Below are 20,781 nucleotides of genomic sequence, written 5' to 3' on the forward strand. Positions count from 1 at the left end.
GGCCTTATGCTTTAACTCGCTCAGGAGGTCCAGCATTATCCAGGGCCAAGGTTCAGCCATTTTGACTACTGATTCCCAAAGAGAATCAACTCTGTCACACACAACATTGCTAAGTATCTGGCAACAACGCTAACACCCTTAGCTGGCATCATATTGCACCATTTGCTATTCGGTGACGAAGGCATCGAATAGCAAATGACCCGCTTTGGACTGTGTCTTGCAAGGCAAGGAAAGGGGTGCATTTGGGCAAGGAGGCCTACAGGAAACCTACCCACACACACCGCTATCTGCTTTTTGGCTCACACCACCCACTGGAACCCAAGCTGGGGCTTCTTAGGACTCTGCAATATCGGGCTGACGCGGTAACAACAAAAAGAGTCTACAGACCCTCTCAGGTGTGCTTTGAAAGCTTGTGGCTAGCCAGACTGGGTCTTGGCTAAACATCCACAAGGTCACGAAAACAAACTGGGGAGAAGCAGAACATTTGGAGAAATATAGTCACCCCCGTAAGCCACTGGAGTGTCAGAAAAACTCCGGAGGATCTTTAACAACAATTGCATCGCTGTGTACTTCAAGTCCAGCAATACACTGGGACGGAAGCTTGTACATCGGCACTATCTGCACTGCCCATTTTGAACATCGCTCTAGCTAGCCAAGCGATTTGACAACAATTGTCACCTTTAGCCACGCCGATCTAGGCACCAATAGCTATGCAGGCTTCCTGCCACCAACAATGGGATCATCTAACTTGAACAGGGCGGTTCTACAATTTTCACACCTCCCCCTGTTCTTGGACAATCAACATCGACACATTCACATGGTGATTGTCTTAAGGTGTGACTAGAAGTGCTGCAGTTATCTTCCTGAGCCAAAGAAGTGGCTCGATCAACTATGTAAACCTCTTCAACAAACGGCTAGTACATTTGCAAGGGTCTCCAGTGAACGCTTGTTTGTCTGCTCAGTTGCCGGTCACCTGAAGAGAGCCAAAGGACACGCTTTGTTTTAGCCTTCGGGCCCCACTGAGGTAATGGAGAAAACATGAGCGTCCCTGGGTGGGCTCGAACCACCAACCTTTCGGTTAACAGCCGAACGCGCTAACCGATTGCGCCACAGAGACTGCACGCCGAGGGCCGGCGCACCGGCCGAGGGAGACATGAATAATAAAAACAAAGTTCCTTAAAAGGCTTCCCAATTGCACATTTCTAGAGTGCCTTCTAGAGTGCCTTCTAGTTAAAGGGGGAGAGAGGCAGGGTAAAAGAGGGCATCCTTCGAGCCGGAATCGAACCAGCGACCTAAGGATTACTACGTTGACGCTACAGTCCTCCGCTCTACCAGCTGAGCTATCGAAGGGGCCGCCGGTGGGTCGTAGCCCGTGACTCCTTGCATTCAAAGCCAGCGCTTTGCCCTTTGCGTTAGTCCTTCTGCCTTGAGGGATTGGTCTATGCCGCCTCTGCCTGAAAGGTCAAATGCCTTGGCAGCTGTGATGTGGGAAAGCTCGGCTTCACGTTTTGCACAGCGAGAAAACACAATCGAAGCACCTACCGCGTTTTGTTGGGAGCCCAAAAACCACAGCAGCAACGGTGATGTACCTCCCTGACAGCAAGTAAGCGCAGGAGTGTTTGGAAGCGCATTGCGTCTATCAAAACAAATTGGGCCGAAAGTTAGCAAAAAGTGTTTGGCGTCAGTTGGTAGCAAGAGGCCACACGGGAGGCAGCGTCTTAGCCCGGCTAGCTCAGTCGGTAGAGCATGAGACTCTTAATCTCAGGGTCGTGGGTTCGAGCCCCACGTTGGGCGTATGGCATCGCAACGTTTTGGCCCAGTCAGTGGCATTCATGCGCACTGCACGGCCCCACCTTTACCATATCGACTGGCTTCTCTTCCATTCCCTCTACAAACGGGGAAATGTTTCGAGCTTATCTTTCTAGTGGTCAATTCGTATGGCAGCAAGTTGACCTTGCGCTGGGGCGTGGTTCTTATCAGCGCCACGTGTGACACGAATTGGATAGAGATAGTGGCACAGGCCCCAGACAGCCTTGCGTTGGTGGTATAGTGGTGAGCATAGCTGCCTTCCAAGCAGTTGACCCGGGTTCGATTCCCGGCCAACGCACTCCTATCCCTTTTTGGCCTTGCAAAGCGGCCCTAAGCAAAGACCCAAGTCATCCAGGTCCTTGAAGAAAGCTCCTAAGATATCCTGGCTTAGCGACAACTGTGGAGACTTTCTTCGGCATTCGAAAAGTCTCTGGCCTTATGCTTTAACTCGCTCAGGAGGTCCAGCATTATCCAGGGCCAAGGTTCAGCCATTTTGACTACTGATTCCCAAAGAGAATCAACTCTGTCACACACAACATTGCTAAGTATCTGGCAACAACGCTAACACCCTTAGCTGGCATCATATTGCACCATTTGCTATTCGGTGACGAAGGCATCGAATAGCAAATGACCCGCTTTGGACTGTGTCTTGCAAGGCAAGGAAAGGGGTGCATTTGGGCAAGGAGGCCTACAGGAAACCTACCCACACACACCGCTATCTGCTTTTTGGCTCACACCACCCACTGGAACCCAAGCTGGGGCTTCTTAGGACTCTGCAATATCGGGCTGACGCGGTAACAACAAAAAGAGTCTACAGACCCTCTCAGGTGTGCTTTGAAAGCTTGTGGCTAGCCAGACTGGGTCTTGGCTAAACATCCACAAGGTCACGAAAACAAACTGGGGAGAAGCAGAACATTTGGAGAAATATAGTCACCCCCGTAAGCCACTGGAGTGTCAGAAAAACTCCGGAGGATCTTTAACAACAATTGCATCGCTGTGTACTTCAAGTCCAGCAATACACTGGGACGGAAGCTTGTACATCGGCACTATCTGCACTGCCCATTTTGAACATCGCTCTAGCTAGCCAAGCGATTTGACAACAATTGTCACCTTTAGCCATGCCGATCTAGGCACCAATAGCTATGCAGGCTTCCTGCCACCAACAATGGGATCATCTAACTTGAACAGGGCGGTTCTACAATTTTCACACCTCCCCCTGTTCTTGGACAATCAACATCGACACATTCACATGGTGATTGTCTTAAGGTGTGACTAGAAGTGCTGCAGTTATCTTCCTGAGCCAAAGAAGTGGCTCGATCAACTATGTAAACCTCTTCAACAAACGGCTAGTACATTTGCAAGGGTCTCCAGTGAACGCTTGTTTGTCTGCTCAGTTGCCGGTCACCTGAAGAGAGCCAAAGGACACGCTTTGTTTTAGCCTTCGGGCCCCACTGAGGTAATGGAGAAAACATGAGCGTCCCTGGGTGGGCTCGAACCACCAACCTTTCGGTTAACAGCCGAACGCGCTAACCGATTGCGCCACAGAGACTGCACGCCGAGGGCCGGCGCACCGGCCGAGGGAGACATGAATAATAAAAACAAAGTTCCTTAAAAGGCTTCCCAATTGCACATTTCTAGAGTGCCTTCTAGAGTGCCTTCTAGTTAAAGGGGGAGAGAGGCAGGGTAAAAGAGGGCATCCTTCGAGCCGGAATCGAACCAGCGACCTAAGGATTACTACGTTGACGCTACAGTCCTCCGCTCTACCAGCTGAGCTATCGAAGGGGCCGCCGGTGGGTCGTAGCCCGTGACTCCTTGCATTCAAAGCCAGTGCTTTGCCCTTTGCGTTAGTCCTTCTGCCTTGAGGGATTGGTCTATGCCGCCTCTGCCTGAAAGGTCAAATGCCTTGGCAGCTGTGATGTGGGAAAGCTCGGCTTCACGTTTTGCACAGCGAGAAAACACAATCGAAGCACCTACCGCGTTTTGTTGGGAGCCCAAAAACCACAGCAGCAACGGTGATGTACCTCCCTGACAGCAAGTAAGCGCAGGAGTGTTTGGAAGCGCATTGCGTCTATCAAAACAAATTGGGCCGAAAGTTAGCAAAAAGTGTTTGGCGTCAGTTGGTAGCAAGAGGCCACACGGGAGGCAGCGTCTTAGCCCGGCTAGCTCAGTCGGTAGAGCATGAGACTCTTAATCTCAGGGTCGTGGGTTCGAGCCCCACGTTGGGCGTATGGCATCGCAACGTTTTGGCCCAGTCAGTGGCATTCATGCGCACTGCACGGCCCCACCTTTACCATATCGACTGGCTTCTCTTCCATTCCCTCTACAAACGGGGAAATGTTTCGAGCTTATCTTTCTAGTGGTCAATTCGTATGGCAGCAAGTTGACCTTGCGCTGGGGCGTGGTTCTTATCAGCGCCACGTGTGACACGAATTGGATAGAGATAGTGGCACAGGCCCCGGACAGCCTTGCGTTGGTGGTATAGTGGTGAGCATAGCTGCCTTCCAAGCAGTTGACCCGGGTTCGATTCCTGGCCAACGCACTCCTATCCCTTTTTGGCCTTGCAAAGCGGCCCTAAGCAAAGACCCAAGTCATCCAGGTCCTTGAAGAAAGCTCCTAAGATATCCTGGCTTAGCGACAACTGTGGAGACTTTCTTCGGCATTCGAAAAGTCTCTGGCCTTATGCTTTAACTCGCTCAGGAGGTCCAGCATTATCCAGGGCCAAGGTTCAGCTATTTTGACTACTGATTCCCAAAGAGAATCAACTCTGTCACACACAACATTGCTAAGTATCTGGCAACAACGCTAACACCCTTAGCTGGCATCATATTGCACCATTTGCTATTCGGTGACGAAGGCATCGAATAGCAAATGACCCGCTTTGGACTGTGTCTTGCAAGGCAAGGAAAGGGGTGCATTTGGGCAAGGAGGCCTACAGGAAACCTACCCACACACACCGCTATCTGCTTTTTGGCTCACACCACCCACTGGAACCCAAGCTGGGGCTTCTTAGGACTCTGCAATATCGGGCTGACGCGGTAACAACAAAAAGAGTCTACAGACCCTCTCAGGTGTGCTTTGAAAGCTTGTGGCTAGCCAGACTGGGTCTTGGCTAAACATCCACAAGGTCACGAAAACAAACTGGGGAGAAGCAGAACATTTGGAGAAATATAGTCACCCCCGTAAGCCACTGGAGTGTCAGAAAAACTCCGGAGGATCTTTAACAACAATTGCATCGCTGTGTACTTCAAGTCCAGCAATACACTGGGACGGAAGCTTGTACATCGGCACTATCTGCACTGCCCATTTTGAACATCGCTCTAGCTAGCCAAGCGATTTGACAACAATTGTCACCTTTAGCCACGCCGATCTAGGCACCAATAGCTATGCAGGCTTCCTGCCACCAACAATGGGATCATCTAACTTGAACAGGGCGGTTCTACAATTTTCACACCTCCCCCTGTTCTTGGACAATCAACATCGACACATTCACATGGTGATTGTCTTAAGGTGTGACTAGAAGTGCTGCAGTTATCTTCCTGAGCCAAAGAAGTGGCTCGATCAACTATGTAAACCTCTTCAACAAACGGCTAGTACATTTGCAAGGGTCTCCAGTGAACGCTTGTTTGTCTGCTCAGTTGCCGGTCACCTGAAGAGAGCCAAAGGACACGCTTTGTTTTAGCCTTCGGGCCCCACTGAGGTAATGGAGAAAACATGAGCGTCCCTGGGTGGGCTCGAACCACCAACCTTTCGGTTAACAGCCGAACGCGCTAACCGATTGCGCCACAGAGACTGCACGCCGAGGGCCGGCGCACCGGCCGAGGGAGACATGAATAATAAAAACAAAGTTCCTTAAAAGGCTTCCCAATTGCACATTTCTAGAGTGCCTTCTAGAGTGCCTTCTAGTTAAAGGGGGAGAGAGGCAGGGTAAAAGAGGGCATCCTTCGAGCCGGAATCGAACCAGCGACCTAAGGATTACTACGTTGACGCTACAGTCCTCCGCTCTACCAGCTGAGCTATCGAAGGGGCCGCCGGTGGGTCGTAGCCCGTGACTCCTTGCATTCAAAGCCAGCGCTTTGCCCTTTGCGTTAGTCCTTCTGCCTTGAGGGATTGGTCTATGCCGCCTCTGCCTGAAAGGTCAAATGCCTTGGCAGCTGTGATGTGGGAAAGCTCGGCTTCACGTTTTGCACAGCGAGAAAACACAATCGAAGCACCTACCGCGTTTTGTTGGGAGCCCAAAAACCACAGCAGCAACGGTGATGTACCTCCCTGACAGCAAGTAAGCGCAGGAGTGTTTGGAAGCGCATTGCGTCTATCAAAACAAATTGGGCCGAAAGTTAGCAAAAAGTGTTTGGCGTCAGTTGGTAGCAAGAGGCCACACGGGAGGCAGCGTCTTAGCCCGGCTAGCTCAGTCGGTAGAGCATGAGACTCTTAATCTCAGGGTCGTGGGTTCGAGCCCCACGTTGGGCGTATGGCATCGCAACGTTTTGGCCCAGTCAGTGGCATTCATGCGCACTGCACGGCCCCACCTTTACCATATCGACTGGCTTCTCTTCCATTCCCTCTACAAACGGGGAAATGTTTCGAGCTTATCTTTCTAGTGGTCAATTCGTATGGCAGCAAGTTGACCTTGCGCTGGGGCGTGGTTCTTATCAGCGCCACGTGTGACACGAATTGGATAGAGATAGTGGCACAGGCCCCGGACAGCCTTGCGTTGGTGGTATAGTGGTGAGCATAGCTGCCTTCCAAGCAGTTGACCCGGGTTCGATTCCCGGCCAACGCACTCCTATCCCTTTTTGGCCTTGCAAAGCGGCCCTAAGCAAAGACCCAAGTCATCCAGGTCCTTGAAGAAAGCTCCTAAGATATCCTGGCTTAGCGACAACTGTGGAGACTTTCTTCGGCATTCGAAAAGTCTCTGGCCTTATGCTTTAACTCGCTCAGGAGGTCCAGCATTATCCAGGGCCAAGGTTCAGCCATTTTGACTACTGATTCCCAAAGAGAATCAACTCTGTCACACACAACATTGCTAAGTATCTGGCAACAACGCTAACACCCTTAGCTGGCATCATATTGCACCATTTGCTATTCGGTGACGAAGGCATCGAATAGCAAATGACCCGCTTTGGACTGTGTCTTGCAAGGCAAGGAAAGGGGTGCATTTGGGCAAGGAGGCCTACAGGAAACCTACCCACACACACCGCTATCTGCTTTTTGGCTCACACCACCCACTGGAACCCAAGCTGGGGCTTCTTAGGACTCTGCAATATCGGGCTGACGCGGTAACAACAAAAAGAGTCTACAGACCCTCTCAGGTGTGCTTTGAAAGCTTGTGGCTAGCCAGACTGGGTCTTGGCTAAACATCCACAAGGTCACGAAAACAAACTGGGGAGAAGCAGAACATTTGGAGAAATATAGTCACCCCCGTAAGCCACTGGAGTGTCAGAAAAACTCCGGAGGATCTTTAACAACAATTGCATCGCTGTGTACTTCAAGTCCAGCAATACACTGGGACGGAAGCTTGTACATCGGCACTATCTGCACTGCCCATTTTGAACATCGCTCTAGCTAGCCAAGCGATTTGACAACAATTGTCACCTTTAGCCACGCCGATCTAGGCACCAATAGCTATGCAGGCTTCCTGCCACCAACAATGGGATCATCTAACTTGAACAGGGCGGTTCTACAATTTTCACACCTCCCCCTGTTCTTGGACAATCAACATCGACACATTCACATGGTGATTGTCTTAAGGTGTGACTAGAAGTGCTGCAGTTATCTTCCTGAGCCAAAGAAGTGGCTCGATCAACTATGTAAACCTCTTCAACAAACGGCTAGTACATTTGCAAGGGTCTCCAGTGAACGCTTGTTTGTCTGCTCAGTTGCCGGTCACCTGAAGAGAGCCAAAGGACACGCTTTGTTTTAGCCTTCGGGCCCCACTGAGGTAATGGAGAAAACATGAGCGTCCCTGGGTGGGCTCGAACCACCAACCTTTCGGTTAACAGCCGAACGCGCTAACCGATTGCGCCACAGAGACTGCACGCCGAGGGCCGGCGCACCGGCCGAGGGAGACATGAATAATAAAAACAAAGTTCCTTAAAAGGCTTCCCAATTGCACATTTCTAGAGTGCCTTCTAGAGTGCCTTCTAGTTAAAGGGGGAGAGAGGCAGGGTAAAAGAGGGCATCCTTCGAGCCGGAATCGAACCAGCGACCTAAGGATTACTACGTTGACGCTACAGTCCTCCGCTCTACCAGCTGAGCTATCGAAGGGCCCGCCGGTGGGTCGTAGCCCGTGACTCCTTGCATTCAAAGCCAGCGCTTTGCCCTTTGCGTTAGTCCTTCTGCCTTGAGGGATTGGTCTATGCCGCCTCTGCCTGAAAGGTCAAATGCCTTGGCAGCTGTGATGTGGGAAAGCTCGGCTTCACGTTTTGCACAGCGAGAAAACACAATCGAAGCACCTACCGCGTTTTGTTGGGAGCCCAAAAACCACAGCAGCAACGGTGATGTACCTCCCTGACAGCAAGTAAGCGCAGGAGTGTTTGGAAGCGCATTGCGTCTATCAAAACAAATTGGGCCGAAAGTTAGCAAAAAGTGTTTGGCGTCAGTTGGTAGCAAGAGGCCACACGGGAGGCAGCGTCTTAGCCCGGCTAGCTCAGTCGGTAGAGCATGAGACTCTTAATCTCAGGGTCGTGGGTTCGAGCCCCACGTTGGGCGTATGGCATCGCAACGTTTTGGCCCAGTCAGTGGCATTCATGCGCACTGCACGGCCCCACCTTTACCATATCGACTGGCTTCTCTTCCATTCCCTCTACAAACGGGGAAATGTTTCGAGCTTATCTTTCTAGTGGTCAATTCGTATGGCAGCAAGTTGACCTTGCGCTGGGGCGTGGTTCTTATCAGCGCCACGTGTGACACGAATTGGATAGAGATAGTGGCACAGGCCCCGGACAGCCTTGCGTTGGTGGTATAGTGGTGAGCATAGCTGCCTTCCAAGCAGTTGACCCGGGTTCGATTCCCGGCCAACGCACTCCTATCCCTTTTTGGCCTTGCAAAGCGGCCCTAAGCAAAGACCCAAGTCATCCAGGTCCTTGAAGAAAGCTCCTAAGATATCCTGGCTTAGCGACAACTGTGGAGACTTTCTTCGGCATTCGAAAAGTCTCTGGCCTTATGCTTTAACTCGCTCAGGAGGTCCAGCATTATCCAGGGCCAAGGTTCAGCCATTTTGACTACTGATTCCCAAAGAGAATCAACTCTGTCACACACAACATTGCTAAGTATCTGGCAACAACGCTAACACCCTTAGCTGGCATCATATTGCACCATTTGCTATTCGGTGACGAAGGCATCGAATAGCAAATGACCCGCTTTGGACTGTGTCTTGCAAGGCAAGGAAAGGGGTGCATTTGGGCAAGGAGGCCTACAGGAAACCTACCCACACACACCGCTATCTGCTTTTTGGCTCACACCACCCACTGGAACCCAAGCTGGGGCTTCTTAGGACTCTGCAATATCGGGCTGACGCGGTAACAACAAAAAGAGTCTACAGACCCTCTCAGGTGTGCTTTGAAAGCTTGTGGCTAGCCAGACTGGGTCTTGGCTAAACATCCACAAGGTCACGAAAACAAACTGGGGAGAAGCAGAACATTTGGAGAAATATAGTCACCCCCGTAAGCCACTGGAGTGTCAGAAAAACTCTGGAGGATCTTTAACAACAATTGCATCGCTGTGTACTTCAAGTCCAGCAATACACTGGGACGGAAGCTTGTACATCGGCACTATCTGCACTGCCCATTTTGAACATCGCTCTAGCTAGCCAAGCGATTTGACAACAATTGTCACCTTTAGCCACGCCGATCTAGGCACCAATAGCTATGCAGGCTTCCTGCCACCAACAATGGGATCATCTAACTTGAACAGGGCGGTTCTACAATTTTCACACCTCCCCCTGTTCTTGGACAATCAACATCGACACATTCACATGGTGATTGTCTTAAGGTGTGACTAGAAGTGCTGCAGTTATCTTCCTGAGCCAAAGAAGTGGCTCGATCAACTATGTAAACCTCTTCAACAAACGGCTAGTACATTTGCAAGGGTCTCCAGTGAACGCTTGTTTGTCTGCTCAGTTGCCGGTCACCTGAAGAGAGCCAAAGGACACGCTTTGTTTTAGCCTTCGGGCCCCACTGAGGTAATGGAGAAAACATGAGCGTCCCTGGGTGGGCTCGAACCACCAACCTTTTGGTTAACAGCCGAACGCGCTAACCGATTGCGCCACAGAGACTGCACGCCGAGGGCCGGCGCACCGGCCGAGGGAGACATGAATAATAAAAACAAAGTTCCTTAAAAGGCTTCCCAATTGCACATTTCTAGAGTGCCTTCTAGAGTGCCTTCTAGTTAAAGGGGGAGAGAGGCAGGGTAAAAGAGGGCATCCTTCGAGCCGGAATCGAACCAGCGACCTAAGGATTACTACGTTGACGCTACAGTCCTCCGCTCTACCAGCTGAGCTATCGAAGGGCCCGCCGGTGGGTCGTAGCCCGTGACTCCTTGCATTCAAAGCCAGTGCTTTGCCCTTTGCGTTAGTCCTTCTGCCTTGAGGGATTGGTCTATGCCGCCTCTGCCTGAAAGGTCAAATGCCTTGGCAGCTGTGATGTGGGAAAGCTCGGCTTCACGTTTTGCACAGCGAGAAAACACAATCGAAGCACCTACCGCGTTTTGTTGGGAGCCCAAAAACCACAGCAGCAACGGTGATGTACCTCCCTGACAGCAAGTAAGCGCAGGAGTGTTTGGAAGCGCATTGCGTCTATCAAAACAAATTGGGCCGAAAGTTAGCAAAAAGTGTTTGGCGTCAGTTGGTAGCAAGAGGCCACACGGGAGGCAGCGTCTTAGCCCGGCTAGCTCAGTCGGTAGAGCATGAGACTCTTAATCTCAGGGTCGTGGGTTCGAGCCCCACGTTGGGCGTATGGCATCGCAACGTTTTGGCCCAGTCAGTGGCATTCATGCGCACTGCACGGCCCCACCTTTACCATATCGACTGGCTTCTCTTCCATTCCCTCTACAAACGGGGAAATGTTTCGAGCTTATCTTTCTAGTGGTCAATTCGTATGGCAGCAAGTTGACCTTGCGCTGGGGCGTGGTTCTTATCAGCGCCACGTGTGACACGAATTGGATAGAGATAGTGGCACAGGCCCCGGACAGCCTTGCGTTGGTGGTATAGTGGTGAGCATAGCTGCCTTCCAAGCAGTTGACCCGGGTTCGATTCCCGGCCAACGCACTCCTATCCCTTTTTGGCCTTGCAAAGCGGCCCTAAGCAAAGACCCAAGTCATCCAGGTCCTTGAAGAAAGCTCCTAAGATATCCTGGCTTAGCGACAACTGTGGAGACTTTCTTCGGCATTCGAAAAGTCTCTGGCCTTATGCTTTAACTCGCTCAGGAGGTCCAGCATTATCCAGGGCCAAGGTTCAGCCATTTTGACTACTGATTCCCAAAGAGAATCAACTCTGTCACACACAACATTGCTAAGTATCTGGCAACAACGCTAACACCCTTAGCTGGCATCATATTGCACCATTTGCTATTCGGTGACGAAGGCATCGAATAGCAAATGACCCGCTTTGGACTGTGTCTTGCAAGGCAAGGAAAGGGGTGCATTTGGGCAAGGAGGCCTACAGGAAACCTACCCACACACACCGCTATCTGCTTTTTGGCTCACACCACCCACTGGAACCCAAGCTGGGGCTTCTTAGGACTCTGCAATATCGGGCTGACGCGGTAACAACAAAAAGAGTCTACAGACCCTCTCAGGTGTGCTTTGAAAGCTTGTGGCTAGCCAGACTGGGTCTTGGCTAAACATCCACAAGGTCACGAAAACAAACTGGGGAGAAGCAGAACATTTGGAGAAATATAGTCACCCCCGTAAGCCACTGGAGTGTCAGAAAAACTCCGGAGGATCTTTAACAACAATTGCATCGCTGTGTACTTCAAGTCCAGCAATACACTGGGACGGAAGCTTGTACATCGGCACTATCTGCACTGCCCATTTTGAACATCGCTCTAGCTAGCCAAGCGATTTGACAACAATTGTCACCTTTAGCCACGCCGATCTAGGCACCAATAGCTATGCAGGCTTCCTGCCACCAACAATGGGATCATCTAACTTGAACAGGGCGGTTCTACAATTTTCACACCTCCCCCTGTTCTTGGACAATCAACATCGACACATTCACATGGTGATTGTCTTAAGGTGTGACTAGAAGTGCTGCAGTTATCTTCCTGAGCCAAAGAAGTGGCTCGATCAACTATGTAAACCTCTTCAACAAACGGCTAGTACATTTGCAAGGGTCTCCAGTGAACGCTTGTTTGTCTGCTCAGTTGCCGGTCACCTGAAGAGAGCCAAAGGACACGCTTTGTTTTAGCCTTCGGGCCCCACTGAGGTAATGGAGAAAACATGAGCGTCCCTGGGTGGGCTCGAACCACCAACCTTTCGGTTAACAGCCGAACGCGCTAACCGATTGCGCCACAGAGACTGCACGCCGAGGGCCGGCGCACCGGCCGAGGGAGACATGAATAATAAAAACAAAGTTCCTTAAAAGGCTTCCCAATTGCACATTTCTAGAGTGCCTTCTAGAGTGCCTTCTAGTTAAAGGGGGAGAGAGGCAGGGTAAAAGAGGGCATCCTTCGAGCCGGAATCGAACCAGCGACCTAAGGATTACTACGTTGACGCTACAGTCCTCCGCTCTACCAGCTGAGCTATCGAAGGGCCCGCCGGTGGGTCGTAGCCCGTGACTCCTTGCATTCAAAGCCAGCGCTTTGCCCTTTGCGTTAGTCCTTCTGCCTTGAGGGATTGGTCTATGCCGCCTCTGCCTGAAAGGTCAAATGCCTTGGCAGCTGTGATGTGGGAAAGCTCGGCTTCACGTTTTGCACAGCGAGAAAACACAATCGAAGCACCTACCGCGTTTTGTTGGGAGCCCAAAAACCACAGCAGCAACGGTGATGTACCTCCCTGACAGCAAGTAAGCGCAGGAGTGTTTGGAAGCGCATTGCGTCTATCAAAACAAATTGGGCCGAAAGTTAGCAAAAAGTGTTTGGCGTCAGTTGGTAGCAAGAGGCCACACGGGAGGCAGTGTCTTAGCCCGGCTAGCTCAGTCGGTAGAGCATGAGACTCTTAATCTCAGGGTCGTGGGTTCGAGCCCCACGTTGGGCGTATGGCATCGCAACGTTTTGGCCCAGTCAGTGGCATTCATGCGCACTGCACGGCCCCACCTTTACCATATCGACTGGCTTCTCTTCCATTCCCTCTACAAACGGGGAAATGTTTCGAGCTTATCTTTCTAGTGGTCAATTCGTATGGCAGCAAGTTGACCTTGCGCTGGGGCGTGGTTCTTATCAGCGCCACGTGTGACACGAATTGGATAGAGATAGTGGCACAGGCCCCGGACAGCCTTGCGTTGGTGGTATAGTGGTGAGCATAGCTGCCTTCCAAGCAGTTGACCCGGGTTTGATTCCCGGCCAACGCACTCCTATCCCTTTTTGGCCTTGCAAAGCGGCCCTAAGCAAAGACCCAAGTCATCCAGGTCCTTGAAGAAAGCTCCTAAGATATCCTGGCTTAGCGACAACTGTGGAGACTTTCTTCGGCATTCGAAAAGTCTCTGGCCTTATGCTTTAACTCGCTCAGGAGGTCCAGCATTATCCAGGGCCAAGGTTCAGCCATTTTGACTACTGATTCCCAAAGAGAATCAACTCTGTCACACACAACATTGCTAAGTATCTGGCAACAACGCTAACACCCTTAGCTGGCATCATATTGCACCATTTGCTATTCGGTGACGAAGGCATCGAATAGCAAATGACCCGCTTTGGACTGTGTCTTGCAAGGCAAGGAAAGGGGTGCATTTGGGCAAGGAGGCCTACAGGAAACCTACCCACACACACCGCTATCTGCTTTTTGGCTCACACCACCCACTGGAACCCAAGCTGGGGCTTCTTAGGACTCTGCAATATTGGGCTGACGCGGTAACAACAAAAAGAGTCTACAGACCCTCTCAGGTGTGCTTTGAAAGCTTGTGGCTAGCCAGACTGGGTCTTGGCTAAACATCCACAAGGTCACGAAAACAAACTGGGGAGAAGCAGAACATTTGGAGAAATATAGTCACCCCCGTAAGCCACTGGAGTGTCAGAAAAACTCCGGAGGATCTTTAACAACAATTGCATCGCTGTGTACTTCAAGTCCAGCAATACACTGGGACGGAAGCTTGTACATCGGCACTATCTGCACTGCCCATTTTGAACATCGCTCTAGCTAGCCAAGCGATTTGACAACAATTGTCACCTTTAGCCACGCCGATCTAGGCACCAATAGCTATGCAGGCTTCCTGCCACCAACAATGGGATCATCTAACTTGAACAGGGCGGTTCTACAATTTTCACACCTCCCCCTGTTCTTGGACAATCAACATCGACACATTCACATGGTGATTGTCTTAAGGTGTGACTAGAAGTGCTGCAGTTATCTTCCTGAGCCAAAGAAGTGGCTCGATCAACTATGTAAACCTCTTCAACAAACGGCTAGTACATTTGCAAGGGTCTCCAGTGAACGCTTGTTTGTCTGCTCAGTTGCCGGTCACCTGAAGAGAGCCAAAGGACACGCTTTGTTTTAGCCTTCGGGCCCCACTGAGGTAATGGAGAAAACATGAGCGTCCCTGGGTGGGCTCGAACCACCAACCTTTCGGTTAACAGCCGAACGCGCTAACCGATTGCGCCACAGAGACTGCACCCCAAGGCCGGCGCACCGGCCGAGGGAGACATGAATAATAAAAACAAAGTTCCTTAAAAGGCTTCCCAATTGCACATTTCTAGAGTGCCTTCTAGAGTGCCTTCTAGTTAAAGGGGGAGAGAGGCAGGGTAAAAGAGGGCATCCTTCGAGCCGGAATCGAACCAGCGACCTAAGGATTACTACGTTGACGCTACAGTCCTCCGCTCTACCAGCTGAGCTATCGAAGGGGCCGCCGGTGGGTCGTAGCCCGTGACTCCTTGCATTCAAAGCCAGCGCTTTGCCCTTTGCGTTAGTCCTTCTGCCTTGAGGGATTGGTCTATGCCGCCTCTGCCTGAAAGGTCAAATGCCTTGGCAGCTGTGATGTGGGAAAGCTCGGCTTCACGTTTTGCACAGCGAGAAAACACAATCGAAGCACCTACCGCGTTTTGTTGGGAGCCCAAAAACCACAGCAGCAACGGTGATGTACCTCCCTGACAGCAAGTAAGCGCAGGAGTGTTTGGAAGCGCATTGCGTCTATCAAAACAAATTGGGCCGAAAGTTAGCAAAAAGTGTTTGGCGTCAGTTGGTAGCAAGAGGCCACACGGGAGGCAGCGTCTTAGCCCGGCTAGCTCAGTCGGTAGAGCATGAGACTCTTAATCTCAGGGTCGTGGGTTCGAGCCCCATGTTGGGCGTATGGCATCGCAACGTTTTGGCCCAGTCAGTGGCATTCATGCGCACTGCACGGCCCCACCTTTACCATATCGACTGGCTTCTCTTCCATTCCCTCTACAAACGGGGAAATGTTTCGAGCTTATCTTTCTAGTGGTCAATTCGTATGGCAGCAAGTTGACCTTGCGCTGGGGCGTGGTTCTTATCAGCGCCACGTGTGACACGAATTGGATAGAGATAGTGGCACAGGCCCCGGACAGCCTTGCGTTGGTGGTATAGTGGTGAGCATAGCTGCCTTCCAAGCAGTTGACCCGGGTTCGATTCCCGGCCAACGCACTCCTATCCCTTTTTGGCCTTGCAAAGCGGCCCTAAGCAAAGACCCAAGTCATCCAGGTCCTTGAAGAAAGCTCCTAAGATATCCTGGCTTAGCGACAACTGTGGAGACTTTCTTCGGCATTCGAAAAGTCTCTGGCCTTATGCTTTAACTCGCTCAGGAGGTCCAGCATTATCCAGGGCCAAGGTTCAGCCATTTTGACTACTGATTCCCAAAGAGAATCAACTCTGTCACACACAACATTGCTAAGTATCTGGCAACAACGCTAACACCCTTAGCTGGCATCATATTGCACCATTTGCTATTCGGTGACGAAGGCATCGAATAGCAAATGACCCGCTTTGGACTGTGTCTTGCAAGGCAAGGAAAGGGGTGCATTTGGGCAAGGAGGCCTACAGGAAACCTACCCACACACACCGCTATCTGCTTTTTGGCTCACACCACCCACTGGAACCCAAGCTGGGGCTTCTTAGGACTCTGCAATATCGGGCTGACGCGGTAACAACAAAAAGAGTCTACAGACCCTCTCAGGTGTGCTTTGAAAGCTTGTGGCTAGCCAGACTGGGTCTTGGCTAAACATCCACAAGGTCACGAAAACAAACTGGGGAGAAGCAGAACATTTGGAGAAATATAGTCACCCCCGTAAGCCACTGGAGTGTCAGAAAAACTCCGGAGGATCTTTAACAACAATTGCATCGCTGTGTACTTCAAGTCCAGCAATACACTGGGACGGAAGCTTGTACATCGGCACTATCTGCACTGCCCATTTTGAACATCGCTCTAGCTAGCCAAGCGATTTGACAACAATTGTCACCTTTAGCCACGCCGATCTAGGCACCAATAGCTATGCAGGCTTCCTGCCACCAACAATGGGATCATCTAACTTGAACAGGGCGGTTCTACAATTTTCACACCTCCCCCTGTTCTTGGACAATCAACATCGACACATTCACATGGTGATTGTCTTAAGGTGTGACTAGAAGTGCTGCAGTTATCTTCCTGAGCCAAAGAAGTGGCTCGATCAACTATGTAAACCTCTTCAACAAACGGCTAGTACATTTGCAAGGGTCTCCAGTGAACGCTTGTTTGTCTGCTCAGTTGCCGGTCACCTGAAGAGAGCCAAAGGACACGCTTTGTTTTAGCCTTCGGGCCCCACTGAGGTAATGGAGAAAACATGAGCGTCCCTGGGTGGGCTCGAACCACCAACCTTTCGGTTAACAGCCGAACGCGCTAACCGATTGCGCCACAGAGACTGCACGCCGAGGGCCGGCGCACCGGCCGAGGGAGACATGAATAATAAAAACAAAGTTCCTTAAAAGGCTTCCCAATTGCACATTTCTAGAGTGCCTTCTAGAGTGCCTTCTAGTTAAAGGGGGAGAGAGGCAGGGTAAAAGAGGGCATCCTTCGAGCCGGAATCGAACCAGCGACCTAAGGATTACTACGTTGACGCTACAGTCCTCCGCTCTACCAGCTGAGCTATCGAAGGGGCCGCCGGTGGGTCGTAGCCCGTGACTCCTTGCATTCAAAGCCAGCGCTTTGCCCTTTGCGTTAGTCCTTCTGCCTTGAGGGATTGGTCTATGCCGCCTCTGCCTGAAAGGTCAAATGCCTTGGCAGCTGTGATGTGGGAAAGCTCGGCTTCACGTTTTGCACAGCGAGAAAACACAATCGAAGCACCTACCGCGTTTTGTTGGGAGCCCAAAAACCACAGCAGCAACGGTGATGTACCTCCCTGACAGCAAGTAAGCGCAGGAGTGTTTGGAAGCGCATTGCGTCTATCAAAACAAATTGGGCCGAAAGTTAGCAAAAAGTGTTTGGCGTCAGTTGGTAGCAAGAGGCCACACGGGAGGCAGCGTCTTAGCCCGGCTAGCTCAGTCGGTAGAGCATGAGACTCTTAATCTCAGGGTCGTGGGTTCGAGCCCCACGTTGGGCGTATGGCATCGCAACGTTTTGGCCCAGTCAGTGGCATTCATGCGCACTGCACGGCCCCACCTTTACCATATCGACTGGCTTCTCTTCCATTCCCTCTACAAACGGGGAAATGTTTCGAGCTTATCTTTCTAGTGGTCAATTCGTATGGCAGCAAGTTGACCTTGCGCTGGGGCGTGGTTCTTATCAGCGCCACGTGTGACACGAATTGGATAGAGATAGTGGCACAGGCCCCGGACAGCCTTGCGTTGGTGGTATAGTGGTGAGCATAGCTGCCTTCCAAGCAGTTGACCCGGGTTCGATTCCCGGCCAACGCACTCCTATCCCTTTTTGGCCTTGCAAAGCGGCCCTAAGCAAAGACCCAAGTCATCCAGGTCCTTGAAGAAAGCTCCTAAGATATCCTGGCTTAGCGACAACTGTGGAGACTTTCTTCGGCATTCGAAAAGTCTCTGGCCTTATGCTTTAACTCGCTCAGGAGGTCCAGCATTATCCAGGGCCAAGGTTCAGCCATTTTGACTACTGATTCCCAAAGAGAATCAACTCTGTCACACACAACATTGCTAAGTATCTGGCAACAACGCTAACACCCTTAGCTGGCATCATATTGCACCATTTGCTATTCGGTGACGAAGGCATCGAATAGCAAATGACCCGCTTTGGACTGTGTCTTGCAAGGCAAGGAAAGGGGTGCATTTGGGCAAGGAGGCCTACAGGAAACCTACCCACACACACCGCTATCTGCTTTTTGGCTCACACCACCCACTGGAACCCAAGCTGGGGCTTCTTAGGACTCTGCAATATCGGGCTGACGCGGTAACAACAAAAAGAGTCTACAGACCCTCTCAGGTGTGCTTTGAAAGCTTGTGGCTAGCCAGACTGGGTCTTGGCTAAACATCCACAAGGTCACGAAAACAAACTGGGGAGAAGCAGAACATTTGGAGAAATATAGTCACCCCCGTAAGCCACTGGAGTGTCAGAAAAACTCTGGAGGATCTTTAACAACAATTGCATCGCTGTGTACTTCAAGTCCAGCAATACACTGGGACGGAAGCTTGTACATCGGCACTATCTGCACTGCCCATTTTGAACATCGCTCTAGCTAGCCAAGCGATTTGACAACAATTGTCACCTTTAGCCACGCCGATCTAGGCACCAATAGCTATGCAGGCTTCCTGCCACCAACAATGGGATCATCTAACTTGAACAGGGCGGTTCTACAATTTTCACACCTCCCCCTGTTCTTGGACAATCAACATCGACACATTCACATGGTGATTGTCTTAAGGTGTGACTAGAAGTGCTGCAGTTATCTTCCTGAGCCAAAGAAGTGGCTCGATCAACTATGTAAACCTCTTCAACAAACGGCTAGTACATTTGCAAGGGTCTCCAGTGAACGCTTGTTTGTCTGCTCAGTTGCCGGTCACCTGAAGAGAGCCAAAGGACACGCTTTGTTTTAGCCTTCGGGCCCCACTGAGGTAATGGAGAAAACGTGAGCGTCCCTGGGTGGGCTCGAACCACCAACCTTTCGGTTAACAGCCGAACACGCTAACCGATTGCGCCACAGAGACTGCACGCCGAGGGCCGGCGCACCGGCCGAGGGAGACATGAATAATAAAAACAAAGTTCCTTAAAAGGCTTCCCAATTGCACATTTCTAGAGTGCCTTCTAGAGTGCCTTCTAGTTAAAGGGGGAGAGAGGCAGGGTAAAAGAGGGCATCCTTCGAGCCGGAATCGAACCAGTGACCTAAGGATTACTACGTTGACGCTACAGTCCTCCGCTCTACCAGCTGAGCTATCGAAGGGCCCGCCGGTGGGTCGTAGCCCGTGAATCCTTGCATTCAAAGCCAGCGCTTTGCCCTTTGCGTTAGTCCTTCTGCCTTGAGGGATTGGTCTATGCCGCCTCTGCCTGAAAGGTCAAATGCCTTGGCAGCTGTGATGTGGGAAAGCTCGGCTTCACGTTTTGCACAGCGAGAAAACACAATCGAAGCACCTACCGCGTTTTGTTGGGAGCCCAAAAACCACAGCAGCAACGGTGATGTACCTCCCTGACAGCAAGTAAGCGCAGGAGTGTTTGGAAGCGCATTGCGTCTATCAAAACAAATTGGGCCGAAAGTTAGCAAAAAGTGTTTGGCGTCAGTTGGTAGCAAGAGGCCACACGGGAGGCAGCGTCTTAGCCCGGCTAGCTCAGTCGGTAGAGCATGAGACTCTTAATCTCAGGGTCGTGGGTTCGAGCCCCACGTTGGGCGTATGGCATCGCAACGTTTTGGCCCAGTCAGTGGCATTCATGCGCACTGCACGGCCCCACCTTTACCATATCGACTGGCTTCTCTTCCATTCCCTCTACAAACGGGGAAATGTTTCGAGCTTATCTTTCTAGTGGTCAATTCGTATGGCAGCAAGTTGACCTTGCGCTGGGGCGTGGTTCTTATCAGCGCCACGTGTGACACGAATTGGATAGAGATAGTGGCACAGGCCCCGGACAGCCTTGCGTTGGTGGTATAGTGGTGAGCATAGCTGCCTTCCAAGCAGTTGACCCGGGTTTGATTCCCGGCCAACGCACTCCTATCCCTTTTTGGCCTTGCAAAGCGGCCCTAAGCAAAGACCCAAGTCATCCAGGTCCTTGAAGAAAGCTCCTAAGATATCCTGGCTTAGCGACAACTGTGGAGACTTTCTTCGGCATTCGAAAAGTCTCTGGCCTTATGCTTTAACTCGCTCAGGAGGTCCAGCATTATCCAGGGCCAAGGTTCAGCCATTTTGACTACTGATTCCCAAAGAGAATCAACTCTGTCACACACAACATTGCTAAGTATCTGGCAACAACGCTAACACCCTTAGCTGGCATCATATTGCACCATTTGCTATTCGGTGACGAAGGCATCGAATAGCAAATGACCCGCTTTGGACTGTGTCTTGCAAGGCAAGGAAAGGGGTGCATTTGGGCAAGGAGGCCTACAGGAAACCTACCCACACACACCGCTATCTGCTTTTTGGCTCACACCACCCACTGGAACCCAAGCTGGGGCTTCTTAGGACTCTGCAATATCGGGCTGACGCGGTAACAACAAAAAGAGTCTACAGACCCTCTCAGGTGTGCTTTGAAAGCTTGTGGCTAGCCAGACTGGGTCTTGGCTAAACATCCACAAGGTCACGAAAACAAACTGGGGAGAAGCAGAACATTTGGAGAAATATAGTCACCCCCGTAAGCCACTGGAGTGTCAGAAAAACTCCGGAGGATCTTTAACAACAATTGCATCGCTGTGTACTTCAAGTCCAGCAATACACTGGGACGGAAGCTTGTACATCGGC

The 20,781-nt window shown here is 51.2% G+C and overlaps 29 non-coding genes across 29 annotated transcripts; 14 read left to right on the forward strand and 15 right to left on the reverse strand.

Moving 5' to 3' along the window:
- Positions 1 to 1,043: 1,043 nt before the first annotated feature.
- Positions 1,044 to 1,117, reverse strand: TRNAN-GUU (transfer RNA asparagine (anticodon GUU)). The gene has a single exon. It is a non-coding gene; the product is annotated as a tRNA-Asn (tRNA).
- Positions 1,118 to 1,264: 147 nt separating this feature from the next.
- TRNAY-GUA (transfer RNA tyrosine (anticodon GUA)) lies at positions 1,265 to 1,350 on the reverse strand. Its single transcript is given in 2 exon segments — positions 1,265 to 1,300; positions 1,314 to 1,350. It is a non-coding gene; the product is annotated as a tRNA-Tyr (tRNA).
- Positions 1,351 to 1,721: 371 nt separating this feature from the next.
- Positions 1,722 to 1,794, forward strand: TRNAK-CUU (transfer RNA lysine (anticodon CUU)). Its single transcript has one exon. It is a non-coding gene; the product is annotated as a tRNA-Lys (tRNA).
- Positions 1,795 to 2,035: 241 nt separating this feature from the next.
- On the forward strand, positions 2,036 to 2,107 carry TRNAG-UCC (transfer RNA glycine (anticodon UCC)). Its single transcript has one exon. It is a non-coding gene; the product is annotated as a tRNA-Gly (tRNA).
- Positions 2,108 to 3,284: 1,177 nt separating this feature from the next.
- TRNAN-GUU (transfer RNA asparagine (anticodon GUU)) lies at positions 3,285 to 3,358 on the reverse strand. Its single transcript has one exon. It is a non-coding gene; the product is annotated as a tRNA-Asn (tRNA).
- A 147-nt stretch (positions 3,359 to 3,505) lies between these two features.
- TRNAY-GUA (transfer RNA tyrosine (anticodon GUA)) lies at positions 3,506 to 3,591 on the reverse strand. The gene is given in 2 exon segments: positions 3,506 to 3,541; positions 3,555 to 3,591. It is a non-coding gene; the product is annotated as a tRNA-Tyr (tRNA).
- Positions 3,592 to 3,962: 371 nt separating this feature from the next.
- TRNAK-CUU (transfer RNA lysine (anticodon CUU)) lies at positions 3,963 to 4,035 on the forward strand. The gene has a single exon. It is a non-coding gene; the product is annotated as a tRNA-Lys (tRNA).
- Positions 4,036 to 5,525: 1,490 nt separating this feature from the next.
- Positions 5,526 to 5,599, reverse strand: TRNAN-GUU (transfer RNA asparagine (anticodon GUU)). The gene has a single exon. It is a non-coding gene; the product is annotated as a tRNA-Asn (tRNA).
- A 147-nt stretch (positions 5,600 to 5,746) lies between these two features.
- TRNAY-GUA (transfer RNA tyrosine (anticodon GUA)) lies at positions 5,747 to 5,832 on the reverse strand. The gene is given in 2 exon segments: positions 5,747 to 5,782; positions 5,796 to 5,832. It is a non-coding gene; the product is annotated as a tRNA-Tyr (tRNA).
- A 371-nt stretch (positions 5,833 to 6,203) lies between these two features.
- On the forward strand, positions 6,204 to 6,276 carry TRNAK-CUU (transfer RNA lysine (anticodon CUU)). The gene has a single exon. It is a non-coding gene; the product is annotated as a tRNA-Lys (tRNA).
- A 241-nt stretch (positions 6,277 to 6,517) lies between these two features.
- Positions 6,518 to 6,589, forward strand: TRNAG-UCC (transfer RNA glycine (anticodon UCC)). The gene has a single exon. It is a non-coding gene; the product is annotated as a tRNA-Gly (tRNA).
- A 1,177-nt stretch (positions 6,590 to 7,766) lies between these two features.
- TRNAN-GUU (transfer RNA asparagine (anticodon GUU)) lies at positions 7,767 to 7,840 on the reverse strand. The gene has a single exon. It is a non-coding gene; the product is annotated as a tRNA-Asn (tRNA).
- A 147-nt stretch (positions 7,841 to 7,987) lies between these two features.
- TRNAY-GUA (transfer RNA tyrosine (anticodon GUA)) lies at positions 7,988 to 8,073 on the reverse strand. The gene is given in 2 exon segments: positions 7,988 to 8,023; positions 8,037 to 8,073. It is a non-coding gene; the product is annotated as a tRNA-Tyr (tRNA).
- Positions 8,074 to 8,444: 371 nt separating this feature from the next.
- Positions 8,445 to 8,517, forward strand: TRNAK-CUU (transfer RNA lysine (anticodon CUU)). Its single transcript has one exon. It is a non-coding gene; the product is annotated as a tRNA-Lys (tRNA).
- A 241-nt stretch (positions 8,518 to 8,758) lies between these two features.
- TRNAG-UCC (transfer RNA glycine (anticodon UCC)) lies at positions 8,759 to 8,830 on the forward strand. Its single transcript has one exon. It is a non-coding gene; the product is annotated as a tRNA-Gly (tRNA).
- Positions 8,831 to 10,228: 1,398 nt separating this feature from the next.
- TRNAY-GUA (transfer RNA tyrosine (anticodon GUA)) lies at positions 10,229 to 10,314 on the reverse strand. Its single transcript is given in 2 exon segments — positions 10,229 to 10,264; positions 10,278 to 10,314. It is a non-coding gene; the product is annotated as a tRNA-Tyr (tRNA).
- A 371-nt stretch (positions 10,315 to 10,685) lies between these two features.
- TRNAK-CUU (transfer RNA lysine (anticodon CUU)) lies at positions 10,686 to 10,758 on the forward strand. The gene has a single exon. It is a non-coding gene; the product is annotated as a tRNA-Lys (tRNA).
- Positions 10,759 to 10,999: 241 nt separating this feature from the next.
- On the forward strand, positions 11,000 to 11,071 carry TRNAG-UCC (transfer RNA glycine (anticodon UCC)). Its single transcript has one exon. It is a non-coding gene; the product is annotated as a tRNA-Gly (tRNA).
- Positions 11,072 to 12,248: 1,177 nt separating this feature from the next.
- On the reverse strand, positions 12,249 to 12,322 carry TRNAN-GUU (transfer RNA asparagine (anticodon GUU)). The gene has a single exon. It is a non-coding gene; the product is annotated as a tRNA-Asn (tRNA).
- Positions 12,323 to 12,469: 147 nt separating this feature from the next.
- On the reverse strand, positions 12,470 to 12,555 carry TRNAY-GUA (transfer RNA tyrosine (anticodon GUA)). Its single transcript is given in 2 exon segments — positions 12,470 to 12,505; positions 12,519 to 12,555. It is a non-coding gene; the product is annotated as a tRNA-Tyr (tRNA).
- A 371-nt stretch (positions 12,556 to 12,926) lies between these two features.
- TRNAK-CUU (transfer RNA lysine (anticodon CUU)) lies at positions 12,927 to 12,999 on the forward strand. Its single transcript has one exon. It is a non-coding gene; the product is annotated as a tRNA-Lys (tRNA).
- A 1,490-nt stretch (positions 13,000 to 14,489) lies between these two features.
- Positions 14,490 to 14,563, reverse strand: TRNAN-GUU (transfer RNA asparagine (anticodon GUU)). The gene has a single exon. It is a non-coding gene; the product is annotated as a tRNA-Asn (tRNA).
- Positions 14,564 to 14,709: 146 nt separating this feature from the next.
- On the reverse strand, positions 14,710 to 14,795 carry TRNAY-GUA (transfer RNA tyrosine (anticodon GUA)). The gene is given in 2 exon segments: positions 14,710 to 14,745; positions 14,759 to 14,795. It is a non-coding gene; the product is annotated as a tRNA-Tyr (tRNA).
- Positions 14,796 to 15,480: 685 nt separating this feature from the next.
- On the forward strand, positions 15,481 to 15,552 carry TRNAG-UCC (transfer RNA glycine (anticodon UCC)). The gene has a single exon. It is a non-coding gene; the product is annotated as a tRNA-Gly (tRNA).
- A 1,177-nt stretch (positions 15,553 to 16,729) lies between these two features.
- TRNAN-GUU (transfer RNA asparagine (anticodon GUU)) lies at positions 16,730 to 16,803 on the reverse strand. The gene has a single exon. It is a non-coding gene; the product is annotated as a tRNA-Asn (tRNA).
- A 147-nt stretch (positions 16,804 to 16,950) lies between these two features.
- On the reverse strand, positions 16,951 to 17,036 carry TRNAY-GUA (transfer RNA tyrosine (anticodon GUA)). Its single transcript is given in 2 exon segments — positions 16,951 to 16,986; positions 17,000 to 17,036. It is a non-coding gene; the product is annotated as a tRNA-Tyr (tRNA).
- Positions 17,037 to 17,407: 371 nt separating this feature from the next.
- TRNAK-CUU (transfer RNA lysine (anticodon CUU)) lies at positions 17,408 to 17,480 on the forward strand. The gene has a single exon. It is a non-coding gene; the product is annotated as a tRNA-Lys (tRNA).
- A 241-nt stretch (positions 17,481 to 17,721) lies between these two features.
- Positions 17,722 to 17,793, forward strand: TRNAG-UCC (transfer RNA glycine (anticodon UCC)). The gene has a single exon. It is a non-coding gene; the product is annotated as a tRNA-Gly (tRNA).
- A 1,855-nt stretch (positions 17,794 to 19,648) lies between these two features.
- Positions 19,649 to 19,721, forward strand: TRNAK-CUU (transfer RNA lysine (anticodon CUU)). The gene has a single exon. It is a non-coding gene; the product is annotated as a tRNA-Lys (tRNA).
- Positions 19,722 to 20,781: the final 1,060 nt, after the last annotated feature.

This window comes from Aquarana catesbeiana, unplaced genomic scaffold, assembly GCF_042186555.1.
Source record: "Aquarana catesbeiana isolate 2022-GZ unplaced genomic scaffold, ASM4218655v1 unanchor86, whole genome shotgun sequence".
Taxonomy (NCBI): Eukaryota; Metazoa; Chordata; class Amphibia; order Anura; family Ranidae; genus Aquarana; species Aquarana catesbeiana.